The following is a 20,000-nucleotide window of genomic DNA, read 5'->3' as shown; positions in this document are numbered from 1 at the left end:
AATGTTCTCGACTTCCACACATTCTTCAAGGCTCCCAAAATTTTCGCCCCCTCCCCCACCCTATGATCCACTTCCGCTTCCATGGTTCCATCCGCTGCCAGATCCACTCCCAGATATCTAAAACACTTCACTTCCTCCAGTTTTTCTCCATTCAAACTCACCTCCCAATTGACTTGACCCTCAACCCTACTGTACCTAATAACCTTGCTCTTATTCACATTTACTCTTAACTTTCTTCTTCCACACACTTTACCAAACTCAGTCACCAGCTTCTGCAGTTTCTCACATGAATCAGCCACCAGCGCTGTATCATCAGCGAACAACAACTGACTCACTTCCCAAGCTCTCTCATCCCCAACAGACTTCATACTTGCCCCTCTTTCCAAAACTCTTGCATTCACCTCCCTAACAACCCCATCCATAAACAAATCAAACAACCATGGAGACATCACACACCCCTGCTGCAAACCTACATTCACTGAGAACCAATCACTTTCCTCTCTTCCTACACGTACACATGCCTTACATCCTCGATAAAAACTTTTCACTGCTTCTAACAACTTGCCTCCCACACCATATATATATATATATATATATATATATATATATATATATATATATATATATATATATTGAGCGACAGTCCTCTGCTCCATAAGACATTATTTTTTTCTTTCCTTCTTCGTCTTGCTTCGAGCAAATATTAGGCATGTAAGCACTACAGTAATGGGAGGCATTTTTCTTTTTTGTAAATGAAGTAAAAAATGATGAAGTTTTCGAAAGAGTGAGTGAGGGAGGAAGGGGAAGGGGAGGAGGAGGTGAGTGGACATTTTTTTTTTTCCCACCTACATCCTGGTCGCCAGAGCACGGAAGACGATGGGTCAATGATACGCAGTGCCCCAAGGTCAGGTCAGAGGTCAGGTCATGTCTACCCGTGGGTCGTGCCGGCGGCGTGCTCAAGTGGACGTGTATGTGAATATTTCAATTAAGGCCCGGCCTATATATATATATATATATATATATATATATATATATATATATATATATATATATATATATATATATGTGTGTGTGTGTGTGTGTGTGTGTGTGTGTGTGTGTTCTGTAAATACCTATAATGATCTATCTAAATTGTATGGGGGTACTGTAAAATACGTTCTCTAACACCCCTATTAACGACACTGTAACACCCCCATTAATGACACTGTAACACCCCCATTAATGACACTGTAACACCCCCATTAATGACACTGTAACACCCCCATTAATGACACTGTAACACCCCCATTAATGACACTGTAACACCCCCATTAATGACACTGTAACACCCCCATTAATGACACTGTAACACCCCCATTAACGACACTGTAACACCCCCATTCATGACACTGTACACCCCTATTAACGACACTGTAACACTCCTATTACAGGTACTGTAAGAACCACTCCCCCCCCCCCAACACCCACCCACATTCCAAAGAGCATGAGGGGAGGCCTTGGTGGGGAAGACCCCCCCCCCCACCTTCCCTTCCCCCTCCCCCCCTACCCCTTAATTGGCCAATGAATGTGTTACCTTTAACGAGAGAGAGAGAGAGAGAGAGAGAGAGAGAGAGAGAGAGAGAGAGAGAGAGAGGAGCACAGCCGGGGACAATACACACCTGATCATAAATACCGTGAGATAAAACTCTCTCTCTCTCTCTCTCTCTCTCTCTCTCTCTCTCTCTCTCTCTCTCTCTCTCTCTCTCTCTCTCCCTCCGTCGGGCGGCGTTGCCAAATGACGTCAAGTCCCGCGCACATTAGACTATGCCTGCCTCCCCCCTCCTGCCCCCCTCCCCAACCCCCCACCCCCAGTATTTTACGCCTCTCTCCCCCCCTCCCCATCCCCCCCACCCCAGCCCCCCCCAGTATCCATGCTGTTTGCACCAACCAAAGCAAACTCAAAAAACCTCCCCCGGACGCGCTTGCTAACTTGGCCAAGTTTCGCTTCGTTATGCAGAACTTAAACCCCCCCTCCAACCCCCCCCCCCCAGCGTTAAGCCGACAGACACTTTACTGGACACTTACACGTGTAAGACCAGAGAATTGTGTTATATATATATATATATATATATATATATATATATATATATATATATATATATATATATATATAACACGTGCAAGACCAGAGAATTGTGTTATATATATATATATATATATATATATATATATATATATATATATATATAACACGTGCAAGACCAGAGAATTGTTTTATATATATATATATATATATATATATATATATATATATATATATATATATATATATATATATAATATATATATATATATATATATATATATAACACGTGCAAGACCAGAGAATTGTGTTATATATATATATATATATATATATATATATATATATATATATATATATATATATATATATATATATATACAGACACAAACAACTATATCATTATATCCTATGCACTTTGTTCGTGTGTATCTGGAGCTAAGTATTCAAAGCTAACTTATAGCTTGACAAGCTATCAAGCTCAGTTGAGGAATGGCTAGAGCTACACATTCAAAGCTAAATTTTAGCTTAACATGCCTTCAAGCCAAGCTGAGGGGTAGCTAGATCTACACACTCAAAGCTAACTTTTAGCTTAACATGCCTTCAAGCCAAGCTGAGGGGTAGCTAGATCTACACACTCAAAGCTAACTTTTAGCTTAACATGCCTTCAAGCCAAGCTGAGGGGTAGCTAGATCTACACACTCAAAGCTAACTTTTAGCTTAACATACCTTCAAGCTAGGCTGAGGGGTAGCTAGATCTACACACTCAAAGCTAACTTTTAGCTTAACATACCTTCAAGCTAGGCTGAGGGGTAGCTAGATCTACACACTCAAAGCTAACTTTTAGCTTAACATACCTTCAAGCTAGAGTGAGGAGTGATTTCTTTCTTTTTCCCCAAAGCTTATCTTCCAGCTGTCTTTCAGCATGGCTTGCTGTCAATCAAGGGGAGAGAGGGGATCACTTGTACATTTCAGTCATCTTTCAGCTTGACAGCTCACTAAGCTGTCAAGCTGGATAGGGAGAGGAGGGGCGGGGGTGACATGTACACTTCAGTCAGCATCCAGCTTGACATGACAGGAAGTTGAGATATGTGTGTGAGAGGCAGGAGAGTGTGTGAGAGAGTGAGAGAGAGAAGCAAGTGAGAGTGTGTGAGGCTGGTGAGTGTGTGAAAGGCAGGAGAGTGTGAGAGAGGCAGGAGAGCGTGTGAGAGAGAGAGAAGCAAGTGAGAGTGTGTGAGGCTAGTGAGTGTGTGAGAGGCAGGAGAGAGTGTGAGAGAGGCAGGGGAGTGTGTGAGAGAGAGAAGCAAGTGAGAGTGTGTGAGGCTGGTGAGTGTGTGAAAGGCAGGAGTGAGAGTGCGAGTGAGAGGCAGGAGAGTGAGTGTGTGAGTGAGAGGCAGGAGAGAGAGAGTGTGTGAGAGAGGCAGGAGCTACAGGAAGGCCACGAGAACCGTTGCCATAGTGATACAATCGTCCAGCTGAGACCGTGTGTGTGTGTGTGTGTGTGTGTGTGTGTGTGTGTGTGTGTGTGTGTGTGTGTGTGCCGGAGGGGTAAGGGGAGACATTAGTGTTGGCAGGGAGGGGAGGGGTAAGGGGAGGGGGGGAAGTTATGGAGTCGGGGGCAACAGCTGTTGGCAGGGACGACACCCTGGTGGTGGTGCAGACACCAGCTGTTGGCAGGGACGACACCTGGTGGTGGTGCAGACAACAGCTGTTGGCAGGGACGACACCTTGGTGGTGGTGCAGACAACAGCTGTTGGCAGGGACGACACCCTGGTGATGGTGCAGACACCAGCTGTTGGCAGGGACGACACCCTGGTGGTGGTGCAGACAACAGCTGTTGGCAGGGACGACACCCTGGTGGTGGTGCAGACAACAGCTGTTGGCAGGGACGACACCCTGGTGGTGGTGCAGACAACAGCTGTTGGCAGGGACGACACCCTGGTGGTGGTGCAGACACCAGCTGTTGGCAGGGACGACACCCTGGTGATGGTGCAGACACCAGCTGTTGGCAGGGACGACACCCTGGTGATGGTGCAGACACCAGCTGTTGGCAGGGACGACACCCTGGTGGTGGTGCAGACACCAGCTGTTGGCAGGGACGACACCCTGGTGATGGTGCAGACACCAGCTGTTGGCAGGGACGACACCCTGGTGATGGTGCAGACACCAGCTGTTGGCAGGGACGACACCCTGGTGGTGGTGCAGACACCAGCTGTTGGCAGGGACGACACCCTGGTGGTGGTGCAGACACCAGCTGTTGGCAGGGACGACACCGCAGAAGCCGTGGCCATCAAACAGATGATAAAATCAACAAACCATTGACTTAAAAAAAAAATAAATAAACAAATAAAAATCACTGAAGGAACACGGGCCAAAGATGACGCATTAGAAAACGGGAGGGTTGACGAGGGGGGCACTTAAAGAGAAAACGACACATAAAGTGTGTGGCGAAACAGAAGTGTTTCTTAATCTACTGCAGCGGGACCAGGAATGGCGCCCCCCCCCCCAGGCCGTCACCACCCGAACCTGGGGGGGGGGAGAACCACGGCCAAAATCCCTTCGCACAGAACAACCCAGGGTGACATACCAGTATACTCGACATACCAGTGTACTCGACACACCAGCATGCTCGACATACCAGTGTACTCGACATACCAGTATACTCGACATACCAGTGTACTCGACATACCAGTATACTCGACATACCAGTATACTCGACATACCAGTATACTCACATACCAGTATACTCGACATACCAGTATACTCACATACCAGTATACTCGACATACCAGTGTACTCGCCACACCAGTATACTCGACATACCAGTATACTCACATACCAGTATACTCGACATACCAGTATACTCGACATACCAGTATACTCACATACCAGTATACTCACATACCAGTATACTCGCCATACCAGTATACTCGACAAACCAGTGTATTCGACATACCAGTAAACTTGACAAACCAGTGCATTCGACACACCAGTATACTCGACACACCAGTATACTCGACATACCAGTATACTTGACATACCAGTATACTCGCCATACCAGTATACTCGACAAACCAGTGTATTCGACATACCAGTAAACTTGACAAACCAGTGTATTCGACACACCAGTATACTCGACACACCAGTATACTCGACACACCAGTATACTCACATACCAGTATACTCGCCATACCAGTATACTCGACATACCAGTATACTCACATACCAGTATACTCGACATACCAGTGTACTCGACATACCAGTGTACTCGACACACCAGTATACTCGACACACCAGTATACTTACCACACCAGTATACTTACGATATCGCTGTCGACCGACGAGATATCAGAGATAACATACACTGCACGTTATCATGGTTGGGTTCGGGTTGCCATCTGTCGCCATATTTGGGATCACACACACACACACACACATATATATATGTTGGAAAGGATCACAATTTTGCGCGTGATCAAGATATTCCTATGAGTCCACGGTGAAAATGAAACACGAAAAGTTCCCAAGTGCACTTTCGTGTAATAATCACATCATCAGGGGAGACACAAGAGAGAAATATAACAGTCAGTTGATATACATCGAAGAGACGAAGCTAGGACGCCATTTGGTAAACATGTGATTGTCCAAAACATATATATATATATATATATATATATATATATATATATATATATATATATATATATTCGACCGCTCTACACCCCCCACCCCCACATGTAAATCCCTCTACCAGTGTCCACACCCCGGTAAATCATTTTCCACCATTCTTTTTTTTTTTTTTACACTCGCGCAGAGGAGATATTCCACCCCCCCCCCCCCCATTCCATCCCCCACTCCATGTAAATGATCACAGAACAGAGAGAGAGAGAGAGAGAGAGAGAGAGAGAGAGAGAGAGAGAGAGAGAGAGAGAGAGAGAGAGAGAGAGCCACTCTGTAGAGGGAGGAGGGAGAGGGAGGGTGTGGGGTGTGGTGAGGGGCAGAAATGTGGTTCCTGAATATGCATAGATGAATTTTTAATTCAGCCACAGCTGCCACAAATGAATACGCAGCGTCGGCGTTGTGAAACACCGTACGCTCACACCTGCCTGTCAGGACGGACGGACGGACGGACGGACGGGGGGGGGGGGGTGTCATCCGCGAGGAAAATACCCGAGTTGTAAAGTCGTGGGTTAAACACACAGCAGCAGAGACCGATCTCTAGGGTTGTTACCACAGCTCCCTATTCCACAACCAGGGTTGTGTGTGTGGACGTAAGAGCAGTGCAGATGAATCTATAGGGTTGTTACCACAGCTCCCTATTCCACAACCAGGGTTATGTGTGTGAGAACATAACAGGAGTATAGATGAATCTATAGCCGATCTCTAGGGTTGTTACCACAGCTTCCTATTCTACAACCAGGGTTGTGTGTGTGGGGGGGGGGAGGGGGACTGGTTGTGGATATAGGGAGCTGTGGTTTCGGTGCATTACACACGACGGATTGGACACGAGACAATGGATGTGAGCGGCCGTGTGGCCATTTCTTCGTCTGTTCCCGACGCCAGCTCGCCCCTGGCGGTGCTGCATCGCCAGCAGCTGACGACCCCTTCCCCCTGGAGGGGGGGCGCACGTACGGGCAGTGTCGCCAGCGAATTACTTCTCGCCCGAGGGGGGGGCCTAGCATCTCCCTGCTACTGAGCGGAGAGCGCTTCCTTGGAGCTGCAGTCGCCCCTGGGAAAAAATGGGTAACACCAGGGCCCTTTCTCAAGACGTGTCGTGGTGTGAAACACACACACACACACACACACACACACATAGATAGATAGATAGACAGACAGACAGAAGGAATACCCAAACGAGCAATTCACTGGTTACTCATCGCAATATGTAAAGATACCGGCCAACATTACTTACCTTAAAGCAGAAGTTGGTAGATGTGACAGTGGAACTGGGGGCCGTGGTGTTCTCCACGAACAAGCTGACGATTTACCTGGGGAAGGAGGAAAAGGAATGAGTAAATACGTGCATATATATATATATATATATATATATATATATATATATATATATATATATATATATATATATATATATATATATATATTCCTATGAGTCCACGGGGAAAATGAAACACGGTAAGTTCCCAAGTGCACTTTCGTGTAATAATCACATCATCAGGGGAGACACAAGAGAGAAATATAACAGTCAGTTGATATACATCGAAGGACGAAGCTAGGACGCCATTTGGTAAATATATATATATATATATATATATATATATATATATATATATATATATATATATATATATATATATATATTATTAAGTAAAGCTGACGTGACTGTGAAAAGACATTTGGGGTATAGATGCTCCAACGTCTATTGTTTGACTAAGGGGGTGATGGGGGGAGAGACGAAGCTCCACCCATGTACACCTGTGTTTGACTAGGGGGAGATGTACTGGGGGGAGAAGGACAAGTCGTACCCATGTACAGATCTCGTAAAACATGTACTTCCCGCGCCCTTGTACAGGTTCAAGGAGAACGAGGCCTGATGTACAACATTTCCACTATTCGACATTTATGTACATATCATGTTATCATTATTTTCCAGGTGCTTTAAATGTGTCAAAAGTAATTGTGGTCGGAAAAAAATAATAATAATAATCCTCAGTTACTGTCGTGGTTCAATGTAATCCTCAGTCACTGTAACTGGCTGAAAATAACTGAATATAATCACCAGTTACTGTAGTGGTGGAAAGTAATTTACCAGTTACTGTAGTGGTTGAATATAATCACCAGTTACTGTAGTGGTGGAAAGTAATTTACCAGTTACTGTAGTGGTTGAATAGAATCACCAGTTACTGTAGTTTACCAGTTACTGTAGTGGTGGAAAGTAATTTACCAGTTACTGTAGTGGTTGAATATAATCAGTTACTGTAGTTTACCAGTTACTGTAGTGGTGGCAAGTTAATTTACCAGTTACTGTAGTGGTGGAAAGTTAATTTACCAGTTACTGTAGCGGTGGAAAGCAATTTACCAGTTACTGTAGTGGTTGAATGTAACCACCAGGTACTGTAGTGGCTGAAAGTAATTTGCCACTTACAAGCCGACAGACGACCACGACCACCAACGACCCCCCCTCCTCTCCTCCCCCCCCACCCACCCTGCCGCATGGGAAACATGAACTCGAGAGCGTGTGAGTCTCTCTATTTTCTCTGGGGTCTGGGCCCACCCCCAGCTCTAGTGAAGATACACGTCTACTCACACACCCACACACCCACTTCTCCCCCCTTAACATGGAGGGGCCACACCATGCGTAAGAAAACTGGTTGTGGGGGCCGAGAAAGAAAGAAAGAAAGAAGAGAAAAATACATTGTCTTCAATAGTTTAATATATATATAAACAAAAAACAATAACAAGTGAAATAAAGTGAATTTTGAAGGAAGGAAAGAAGGGAAGACATTAGCCATGTCTAAATTCGAAAGTCCCCGGAGTGTTTACATCAACGAGCAAGTATATCCCGAGGAGGAAGAGGAGGAAGAGGAGGAGGAGGAGGAGGAAGAGGAGGAGGAATATTATGACGTCACACCCGACAGGAGGCGGAGACTAGATACGCCCCATGACGTCACCGACTCCCCGGCCTCGTCCCACCAATCGGGCTCGTCCATGCGGTCGCGTCACAGGCCCCAGGGGTGGAGCCTGCATTCCCTCTACCATCGCCTGATGAGAACATTCCACAGGGCTTGGAAGGAGGTCAGATTCAGTGGTAAGTTCACCCTTATGTTCTTAACAGGGTAGGGGAAATGCTGGCTGTGTTGATAATGGACGGTAGGATGTGCCTTTTATCATCTCATGTATGTTTTGTTTTTCATTGCTTAGAACACTATGATTACTGCATATATATATATATATATATATATATATATATATATATATATATATATATATATATATATATATATATATGGACTGGGATGATGCATAAACACAGTTGAGAGCTTTTTCAGCCATATATTCCATTAACGCTTCAGCTGATAGAAATGCTGCTTACAAAGAGGGACTAATAAAGAAAACGAGATTCGTATGCCCGCACGCCACTCCTAGCCTCGCTGGACGCCACACATCGGACTCCCGTCCACCCCCCACCCCCTCCCCCCTAGTATTCTGTCATCGTAATGGTATGACACGAACGACCATTACATATATATGATGTAACGACCTCAGACGAACGACCATCATCCGGTGTAATGGTATAAGACGAACGACCATATTCTCTCTGACGTCTTCACATGTGGTCTAACCCACCATCGACTACTAGACGCACGCGCAAGTACGACGCGTGTGCTCAACCACCCAATCCCCGTGCTCAGTGCTCAAGTGTTGGTGATTAATCAATTAAATCCTTTATTCGAGATTATTGAATCATAAAATAGATAGATCCATTATCAAAAAAAATTGATCCAAAGTATACTACTGAATCACAAAATAGATCCATTATCAAAAAAATTAATCCAAAGTATACTATTGAATCATAAAATAGATCCATTATAAAAAAAATTGATCCAAAGTATACTACTGAATCATAAAATAGATCCATTATCAAAAAAATTAATCCAAAGTATACTATTGAATCATAAAATAACTAGATCCATTATCAAAAAAAAAGGAATTGATCCAAAGTATACTACTGAATCATAAAATAGATAGATCCCTTATCAAAAAAAAAAAAAAAACTGACCCAAAGTACACTAGTTTACTAGGGTAATGTAACGACCTGGGTCATCACCATATTGACTACGTAATCTTAGGTCATTTATAAAGTACACTTCGCTATAATATCCCAATGACGTCAGAATATTCAATATAAACAGGGCTAACTAGCAATTCAGGGTCTCCATAAAATAAGCCAAATTACCAATAGAGAAATGAGAATGAATGACCCCCGTTCACGCCTTAATGGTCGTATTACCCTTAAATCACCCTTGAATTGCCTTACTGTCACCGGGTGTTGGTATCTCTCTAATTGGTCCGCGAATGCTAAAAACTACCCAAGTGCCCGTTGATAACGAGGCGTTTCAACCATGCCGCCTTCCGGACCGACCGGCTAAATATCCCTCCACACACACACACACACACACACCACCCCTCCTCCTCTCCACACACACACACACCCCCTCCTCCTCTCCACACACACACACACACACACACACACACACCGTTATTCTGCCGGACAGGCCCCTCCGTCTGTCAGACAGCCCGTCAATTTGTCCACCCGTCACACCACGGCAGAATTAGGTGGGGGGGTGTGTGTGGTGTGGGGTGTGGGGAGGGGAGAGTCTTCTAACGAGATGACCAATTCACCAAGGCTGGCGGGGAGGGGAGGGGGCCGAGGCTATCGCCCGTCCAGCATGGCTGTGTGTGTGTGGCGCGCCGTGGGGCGGGGTTCGATTCCCAACTACAGGTGTCAAGCCGCCTTGTGCTGGTGAAATGATAATAATAGTAATAATCCCTACCCCGCCTGCCTGCCTCCCCACTCCCCATTCCCCCTAGTCCGCTGTCAACTGTTACTATGAGAGAGATTAATTGAGCACGGACGGGATAGGGGATGTGGGGGTGATCATGAAGGTGGAAGGGGTAGAGGGAAGGATGCAGGACGGGAGATGTATAGCAGCTGCTCTGAGGAGGCGAGTGGAACATGCGGGCGTGAGAGGAGAGGTGATGGGAGAGGAGGAAGAGGAGGAGGAGAAAGGGGGGGAAATGATAGAGTAATACATGGGAGGAATGGAACAGAAGTAATGATGTATTACACCTACTTAATGGGAGATAATGGAAGAGATCTGGCCACACCATGAAGGGGGATGGAACAGATATGGCCACACCATGGAAGTGGATGGAACAGATCTGGCCACACCATGGGAGAGGATGGAACAGATATGGCCACACCATGGGAGTGGATGGAACAGATCTGGCCACACCATGGGAGAGGATGGAACAGATATGGCCACACCATGGGAGTGGATGGAACAGATACGGCCACACCATGGGAGCGAATAGAACAGATACGGCCACACCATGGGAGGGTGGAGGGGGGGGAGGGAGGAGGATGGAACAGATCACGCCGCAACACGGGAGGGCAGTGGAAAAGATTCAGTCACACCGTGGGAAGGACAAGGGAGCCATCAGCCCTGAAACAGTGGGCCTGATTGGAACAGACAGACCCCCCTCCCATATGTGGAGCTAGGGAGAGTGAGGGCTTGGTGGGATGGGGGGGGGGGGGCAGTCGATAGATGGGGGAGGATGGGGCAGTCGATAGATGGAAGGCTGAAATCACTTTAGAACTCAAGAGAGACAGAATAACTGATACATTACTTATAGACAGATGGACTATTCAATAAATAATTTAATGGAATATAATTTCAAAGATCATTCAGTAAAGATGATTCATGTGTCTCCATATATATATATATATATATATATATATATATATATATATATATATATATATATATATATATATATATATCCCCCTATTGAATATTTTTGTATGAATTTACTAATTTTCAAAAAAAAATCTGTAATGTGTTTGCAGGAAATTTAAATATAAATTAATTATTCAGAGATAAGGACCACATGTTTGGTTATGATAAAAACACAGAATGAATGCTGCATGAGCCTAAAAAGGACTTTCAGAGATTATTTTTTTTTTTTTTCTACATCTACTGTTTAAGGGCACCACATAAATAACTTAAAAATATCAGTGATTTAGTTTTGAAATGATATCGTTTTATATCTAGAGACAAAATGAGACTGGAGGAGCGTGATATGGAAGCCTGTCTTCAATTCTACTATACTAAAAGAAAATGAGTAGTGGGGTGGGATATGAAGATCAGTGAAAACGTGGGGTAAAACATTGCGGGGGAAAGAGTACATCAAACACTTCTAGAAATCAAGAGAACCTTGGCCAACCTTACCTAACTTTGCAAAGACACATACACGCTTTAACTGTCAATGTTTATGTCACAAATACACCAATACACAGTCACTATTCTTCCCTCTAACTCAACCACAAGGTAAGAGTATGTTCGCCAGACGTGGTTGCGTCCGGTGGGGACGAGGCGAACACACTCAGCGCACGACTCACGCAGCGAACAAAAAAAACCGAACGCTGTAAACACGAGACCATAACAGACCTATATCTGAACATAGAATTTCATAAATTCCACTGATTTCTACAAGTGTTTCTCTTAATTTCAAAGTAAATAAAACATATCAAGCCAGGTTTCATAGTATATATGTATCATATCAAGTCCCCCAGTCTCCCTATACAGCAGAGTGTCAGGAGAAATGGAAAATGATAACATCAACACGTGACTCGGGTATTGCCTTCAACGTAAACAATCGCTGAATTTTGGTTTGGCGTAAGTCTGCTTTTACGCACCGAGCAGGGAAACGCCATCGACGCAGCTAGCAGTAAACGCTATAGTAGCTTCTATGTTCACCATTGACATTAATATCTAAATAACAGATTCTATATTCTATTTTCTGTGATACATGTTGTAGAAATTGTTTTTCTTAAAGAGGTGATTTAGTTAGATGTAATCGCATCTTGGATGATAAGTCTACCATGATAGTGGTGGTAGTGGTAGACTTGCATTAACTTACTTATCTTGTTAACTTATAACTTTTTAACCACAGGAATTTTTCGCTTTCCTCCCTCCCCGCCCCCACGCCTCCCCCCCCCCGCCCATGCCTTCTTTCCCCCCCCCCCCAGGCCTCCTTATTCCCCCCAAGCCTTCTTCTCCCCCCTCCCTGCAGGCCTTCTCCCCCCCCCTGCAGGCCTTCTCCCCCCTCCCTGCAGGCCTTCTCCCCCCTCCCTGCAGGCCTTCTCCCCCCTCCCTGCAGGCCTTCTCCCCCCCCCCTGCAGGCCTTCTTATTCCCTCCCCAGGCCTCCTTCCTCCCCCCCTACCCCCACTGCAGGCCTTCTCTTCTCATTCCCCCCTCCCCTTTGCAGGCCTTCTTCTTCGCCCCCCCTCCCTCGCCTTCTCTTCTCCCACCCCAAGCCTTCTTTTTCTCCCCCCAACCCCCCCCCACCAGGCCTCCTCCTCCTCCTTCACTCCCCTTGCAGCTCTGTCTAAACCTATTATCTAACATTTATTGTCCACAATGTCTCATTAATGAATCAACAAAGTAACTTGTCTGTTAAATCTGTACTCTGCTTGCTTTTCAGGATTGGAAGGTATGCTAATTTCTCAATCATCCACGTAGAGCAAACAAAAACAACAACAACAACAACAACACCCTTCCTCCCCCCCCCCCACCAGCTGTGACAAAAGAGTGGTATCCCACCTTTTGAGTAGTCGACACGTTAGGCTGATTATCCCTAACCCTGATGCATGATAAATCAACCCAATTGACCTACCCTAAACCACCACCACACCCCCAAGTGAAATTTATCTTTATATCTTGTATGAGGCATGATTTCGCCCCCCCTCCTCCACCCCCCTTTCCCTAAACCTCCCCCCCCCCCTTAATCACCCAATCACCAATTAGACACTGAAGTCCCGAGATTGTCTGATGTGCGTTCTAGTATGTGGTGTAGCCCCACTAAGCTGCGTTCTAGCGTCTTCTGTTCCCCCCCCCCCTTTGATATGTTCAGTGTCACATATGTGTTAGTATATGTGTATTTTGTCTTAATATGTATATTAATGCCATATGTAACCCTCTGTGTCCTACTGTATCTTAGATGTATTTATATACATTTGCTCTAGTGTAGTGTATAAATGTATTTGCCCTAAACCTTGACAGAGGTTCACTGTATATATATATATATATATATATATATATATATATATATATATATATATATATATTATACTTAGTCGCTGACTCCCGCGTTCACGAGGTAGCGCAAAAAAAACAGACGAAGGAATGGCCCAACCCACCCACATACACATGTATATACATACACGCCCACACACGCACATATACATACCTATACATCTCAACGTACACCTACACATACATACACAGACATATACATACATACACATGTACATATTCACCAGACAATGTGACTACAATCGACATGTACACAGTCTATCTTTTCTCAAGTATCTGTAGATACTTTTAGTGCCCTGAGAATCACCCCCCCCCCCCCCGAACATAGTATCTTTATCTAGTATCTTTATTTTGAGATTTAGATGTGTTTAGATAGATTTAGACCTACACCAGATGTATTTGCTGAACCCTCTTAGATGTATGTTGTATTGTACGTGTTTTTCGAGCTTGTGTTGGATGTATTAGATGTATTCTGTGACACCCCAGACGATGTATTAGTGTCCACCCTCCCCCCACCCCCTTTTTGTGCCTCGTGTATTAGTTGTATCTGTTGTATTTCACGTTACATTTTGCTGTATTTTAAATGTCAATGTATTGTGTCTTTCATGTGTTCAATTGGGTGTATTACATGTGTGTTGCATATATATATATATATATATATATATATATATATATATATATATATATATATATATATATATATATATATATATATATATATATATTACAAGTCTTCTATGTATTACAAAATGATATGTTTCTTACAACCCCTTTGAGATCCAATTAGGTAGTTCTAATTACATTGCACATCATTAAGGTCACACACGTGACCTGAGTCGTCATAAATCACCTAGGGTAATTATGGTAATCGCCCAAGGTCGTCTCTTGAATACCCTTAATGACCTCTGTGAACTCTAACGATCTTTGGCGATTCGAGTGAACTGATTGACGCAGCGACTCTGATGACCCTCCCACATCAGCTCGAAGCCTCTGACTTCGTCGCCAAATGACCTCTTGTGACCTATGACCTAAAATAATGCTTTTACGAGGTGCTGACCTTCGTTAGTCTTGGTGACGCTGTAAGAGAATGGGAATGCATGGTTTCAACGATGCAGTATGGATGGGTCGATACACTTACTTATCTATCATCCGGGAAAGCGAACAAGACCCCCTACAATCCGGAACTTCGATGAACCGTAATCTTTATAATCCGGAACCTCGATTAACCGGGATGTTTATCATTCGGAACCTCGATTAACCGGATAAACCGGAACCTCCATTATCCGGAACACGGATTAACCAGGATCCAACGAAAAAAAAAAGCAACCCCGATATTCCGAAGGGCTGATAATTCTTCTCACGGGTTAATAGTCATCTCTCTTATCACACAATGATAAGACGTGATTATCAAATACCAAGATAATTCGAAGTTTCAAATGGGACAAATCAAATAATTCGTGGCATAAAATCTCGAATAATTTGCAGCTTAGAACATTAAGACGCCAGATGATCCAAATCCTGGTTCTCTAAAGCTCATATAATCTGAAGACCGATTATCCAAACTTGAAGATAATCTCAAAAGCTAAGCTATTAAAAAATACATGGATAATCCTCCGCCAGAGAGTACCCAGAATATAGGATGATCAAAGCATGATTAACCAGAGACTATCTTCGACTTAATCACTTGGGGACGTGGATAATCCAAAGCTTTTCTTAACCAGGTCATGGATAATCATAAGCATGATTAACCACAGCAAGGATCATCTTCAGCTCAGCTGCTCGGAAAATGAATAATCTTATTTATAAGTGATGAATCCGAACACGAATAATTCCCAGCTGAATTAACCATAATTCTAAGCTAGAATACCTAGAACATGGATAGTCTTCCAGCTGGTTACCCGGAACATGGATAATTCTAAGCTAGAATACCTAGAACATGGATAGTCTTCCAGCTGGTTACCCGGAACATGGATAATTCTAAGCTAGAATACCTAGAACATGGATAGTCTTCCAGCTGGTTACCCGGAACATGGATAATTCTAAGCTAGAATACCTAGAACATGGATAGTCTTCCAGCTGGTTACCCGGAACATGGATAATTCTAAGCTAGAATACCTAGAACATGGATAGTCTTCCAGCTGGTTACCCGAAACATGGATAATTCTAAGCTAGAATACCTAGAACATGGATAGTCTTCCAGCTGGTTACCCGGAACATGGATAATTCTAAGCTAGAATACATAGAACATGGATAGTCTTCCAGCTGGTTACCCGGAACATGGATAATTCTAAGCTAGAATACATAGAACATGGATAGTCTTCCAGCTGGTTACCCGGAACATGGATAATTCTAAGCTAGAATACCTAGAACATGGATAGTCTTCCAGCTGGTTACCCGGAACATGGATAATTCTAAGCTAGAATACCTAGAACATGGATAATCTTCCAGCTGGTTACCCGGAACATGGATAATTCTAAGCTAGAATACCTAGAACATGGATAGTCTTCCAGCTGGTTACCCGGAACATGGATAATTCTAAGCTTCAATACCTAGAACATGGATAGTCTTCCAGCTGGTTACCTGGAACATGGATAATTCTAAACTTGAATACATAGAACATGGATAATCTTCCAGCTGATTACCCGGAACATGGATAATCCTAAATTGATTAATCAGAACGTGGATAATCTTCCATCACGTCATCCGGAAAACGGTTAATTTTAAGCTTGAGTAATCAAGAGCATGGATAATCTGTAGCTGAACTGCCTGGAGCATGGATTAACCCTATACTGGATTAACGAGTACATGAATGATCTTCAGCTTGCTCAATCAGAACGTGTGTAAGGCTAAGTATAATTACCCGGATAATCACTGTTCATCACCTTAATTACCCAGAATATAGTCAATAATCACCTTAATTACCCAGAATATAGTCAATAATCACCTTAATTACCCAGAACATAGTAAGTCATTAGCTTAATTACCCAGAGCATCGTTAGCCATAAGCTTAATTATCTAGTGTGGATAATCTGACTCATCATCCACTAAAACCCAGCTTTACTTAAATCCTCATTAAAAAAAAAAAGAAATGTCAAATTAAATGAATTTACAACAATGATAAATATAACTGCCCCCCCCCCACCCCCAAGTCAATACTTAAACGATAAATGGGTTACAAAACCCAGACTTATATAAGTATGACACGTCGCACAGGCTTCTGTAAGTAGGGAACTTAACGCAAACGTTCATAAGTAGGATATACAATGCACGCTTTTTATATAAGTACCTTGCAAAGTGCATTGAGTAGAAGTGGAATACACAGACTGGACTTTTATAGACAGGATGAATAGTTAAAACTTTTATATAGATATAAAGTATACATGGGAAGCAAGACAGAAAACATATACCTTCAAGATAAGTAACTGTAAAATACAAATGTTTGTAAGTAGGGTACAGAATACACCAAATGTATGTAAGTAGGGTACAGAATACACCAAATGTTTGTAAGTAGGGTACAGAATGCACCAAATGTTTGTAAGTAGGGTACAGAATACACCAAATGTTTGTAAGTAGGTTACAGAATACACCAAATGTATATAAGTAGGGTACAGAATACACCAAATGTATGTAAGTAGGGTACAGAATACACCAAATGTATATAAGTAAGGTACAGAATACACCAAATGTATGTAAGTAGGGTACAGAATACACCAAATGTATATAAGTAAGGTACAGAAAACAACAAATGTTTGTAAGTAAGGTACAGAATACACCAAATGTATGTAAGTAGGGTACAGAATACACCAAATGTATATAAGTAAGGTACAGAAAACAACAAATGTTTGTAAGTAAGGTACAGAATACACCAAATGTATGTAAGTAGGGTACAGAATACACCAAATGTATATAAGTAAGGTACAGAAAACAACAAATGTTTGTAAGTAAGGTACAGAATACAACAAATGTTTATAAGTAGGATATAAAATACACTGAATGTCTATAAATAACATATATACTACATTAGATGTTTATAAGTAGAATACTAAACAGATTTCTTTAAGCACGAACGAAACAAACTTCTGTAAGTAGGGCACAAAATACAAATATTCCTAAGTAGGACACAAACGCAAACTTTTATAAGTAGGATACAAGCCACACACTACAATAAGTAAGGTACAAAATACACCAGCTTTCTACCGGGAAGATACAAAATACAAACCTTTAGACTCTGGATACAAAATGCGAGACGAAAACTTGAATTAAGAAGGTACAAAACTTGAATTAAGAAGGTACAAAACTTGAATTAAGAAGGTACAAAATGAAGAATAAAAAAAGACTGGGAAAAAATGTATGAAAAAAAAGATTATACGAAAAATTGAATAATGCAAAATTTGTTTTCGCGAATCTAGACGGGCACGAAACACGAAACGTGAGTCTGGACGGGTATGAAACACGAAACGTGAGTCTGGACGGGTATGAAACACGAAACGTGAGTCTGGACGGGTGTGAAACACGAAACGTGAGTCTGGACGGGTATGATACACGAAAAGTGAGTCTGGACGGGTATGAAACACGAAACATGAGTCTGGACGGGTATGAAACACGAAACGTGAGTCTGGACGGGTATGAAACACGAAACGTGAGTCTGGTCGGGCATGGAACACGAAACGTGAACCCAGACGAGCACGAAACACGAAACGCGAGTCTGTTCGGACACGAAACACGAGTCCGGTCGGGCACGAAACACGAACCCGCCGAAACTTCAGGCAGCGGTCTGGGGGCCCTTGGCCGCCCCCGACTTTTGACTGGGGAGAAGTTTCGCGTGAGGAATCTGCATAATGAATGTTAATGTACTGTATTTCAAAGGTAAATTGGAATATAAGGCGCGGGGAGCCCGCGCAACTTAAGACGTGTGTGGGGGGGCGTGTGTGCTGGAGCGTGTGTGTGTGTGTGTGTGTGTGTATCTGACTAATTGTTGATGTTTGCCTATGGTAATGCCCTATGGGAGGAGTTCAGCCTATGCTGAGGTGTGCTAGGAGTTCAATCTATGCTGAGGTGTCCTAGGAGTTCAATCTATGCTGAGGTGTCCTAGGAGTTCAGATCTATGCTGAGTTGCCCTACAATAGGGAGTTCAATCTATGCTGAGGTGCGATACAACTGAACTCTGATGTATACAAGACTATAATACAATTCATGTATAAGTACTGTATTTACATACGATGATTTCTTGTTATGTGACCCCCCCATATGTGGTAATGTGTGAGGTTGTATACATATGTACAGCACTTAGATCTGAGCATTACCTTACATATTGATGGCCCAAGTGTGCTGTAGACTACCACATAGATTTAGATTTAGAATCACCGGAGCCCAGAGTAACAGAGAAGTGTTCCCTTAATGGATTTAGATCAATATATATAAACAAAACCTTTATATAAATCTATAATTTGGATCAAAGACAAGAGAATGGCTCACTTGGGGAACCTTCAATACCCCATTGGCCAAGGCAGCGCAAGGTAATCCTATGATAAAAACGTTATCAGTACCTTCCCATTATATAGCACGCTAAGTCACTACGAGCCAGAACATCATAGGAAAAAAAAAAAGAGGATGAAATATACACCTCAAATGTTTCTGAAGGCGAGAGCCGACAACCTACCTCGTAGGGGGCAAATAATGCAATTATCTCTCACGACAATTAACAAAGAGGGTGGAGGAGGGAGGGAGGGGGGAGGGAGGGGGAGGAGGTCAATTAAGGCAATAATGCAAACGAGAAATACAAATAAGGTCACATGAACACGTCCTGCTGATTGTAATGAGCGTTTGAATCACCCTTTCCTCAGCTTAGGGGAATGAGTCTGTTAGTAGTCTCGAAGTAAACAGATATGTCCGTCATTCGTGGGGGCTACTTTGGTAACGCCGGAGAATAATGAGCGCATAATCATACGACGGGGAAGTACAACAGTGGTAACAGGCGCATGATTCTACAATGGTTAGGTACGTTATATCCAGGCGAGAGGGTTAATATGACCATTATTTTCATCCCTTTAAGCAGTCACAAACTACTAACTTCCCTCTTCTGACCTGGTGAGTCTTTACC

At 43.2% G+C, this 20,000-nt stretch overlaps 1 protein-coding gene and 1 long non-coding RNA gene across 2 annotated transcripts in view; one reads left to right on the top strand and one right to left on the bottom strand.

Annotated features, from left to right (window-relative positions):
• LOC139757675 (uncharacterized) overlaps positions 1–20,000 on the top strand; it is a 344,152-nt gene that overhangs the window by 185,235 nt on the left and 138,917 nt on the right. The gene's annotated exons all lie outside the window — the stretch shown is intronic.
• The window catches only part of LOC139757606 (uncharacterized), a 234,185-nt gene that overhangs the window by 141,052 nt on the left and 73,133 nt on the right, over positions 1–20,000 (bottom strand). Inside the window, exon 2 of the long non-coding RNA XR_011714681.1 lies at positions 6,975–7,050. This is a non-coding gene — a long non-coding RNA (uncharacterized lncRNA). The remainder of the gene's footprint in view (positions 1–6,974; positions 7,051–20,000) is intronic.

The sequence above is a fragment of the Panulirus ornatus genome, chromosome 27, assembly GCF_036320965.1.
Source record: "Panulirus ornatus isolate Po-2019 chromosome 27, ASM3632096v1, whole genome shotgun sequence".
Classification (NCBI taxonomy): Eukaryota; Metazoa; Arthropoda; class Malacostraca; order Decapoda; family Palinuridae; genus Panulirus; species Panulirus ornatus.
The sequence above is the reverse complement of the archived record's forward strand: the minus strand, read 5'-3'. Positions and strand labels throughout refer to the sequence as shown.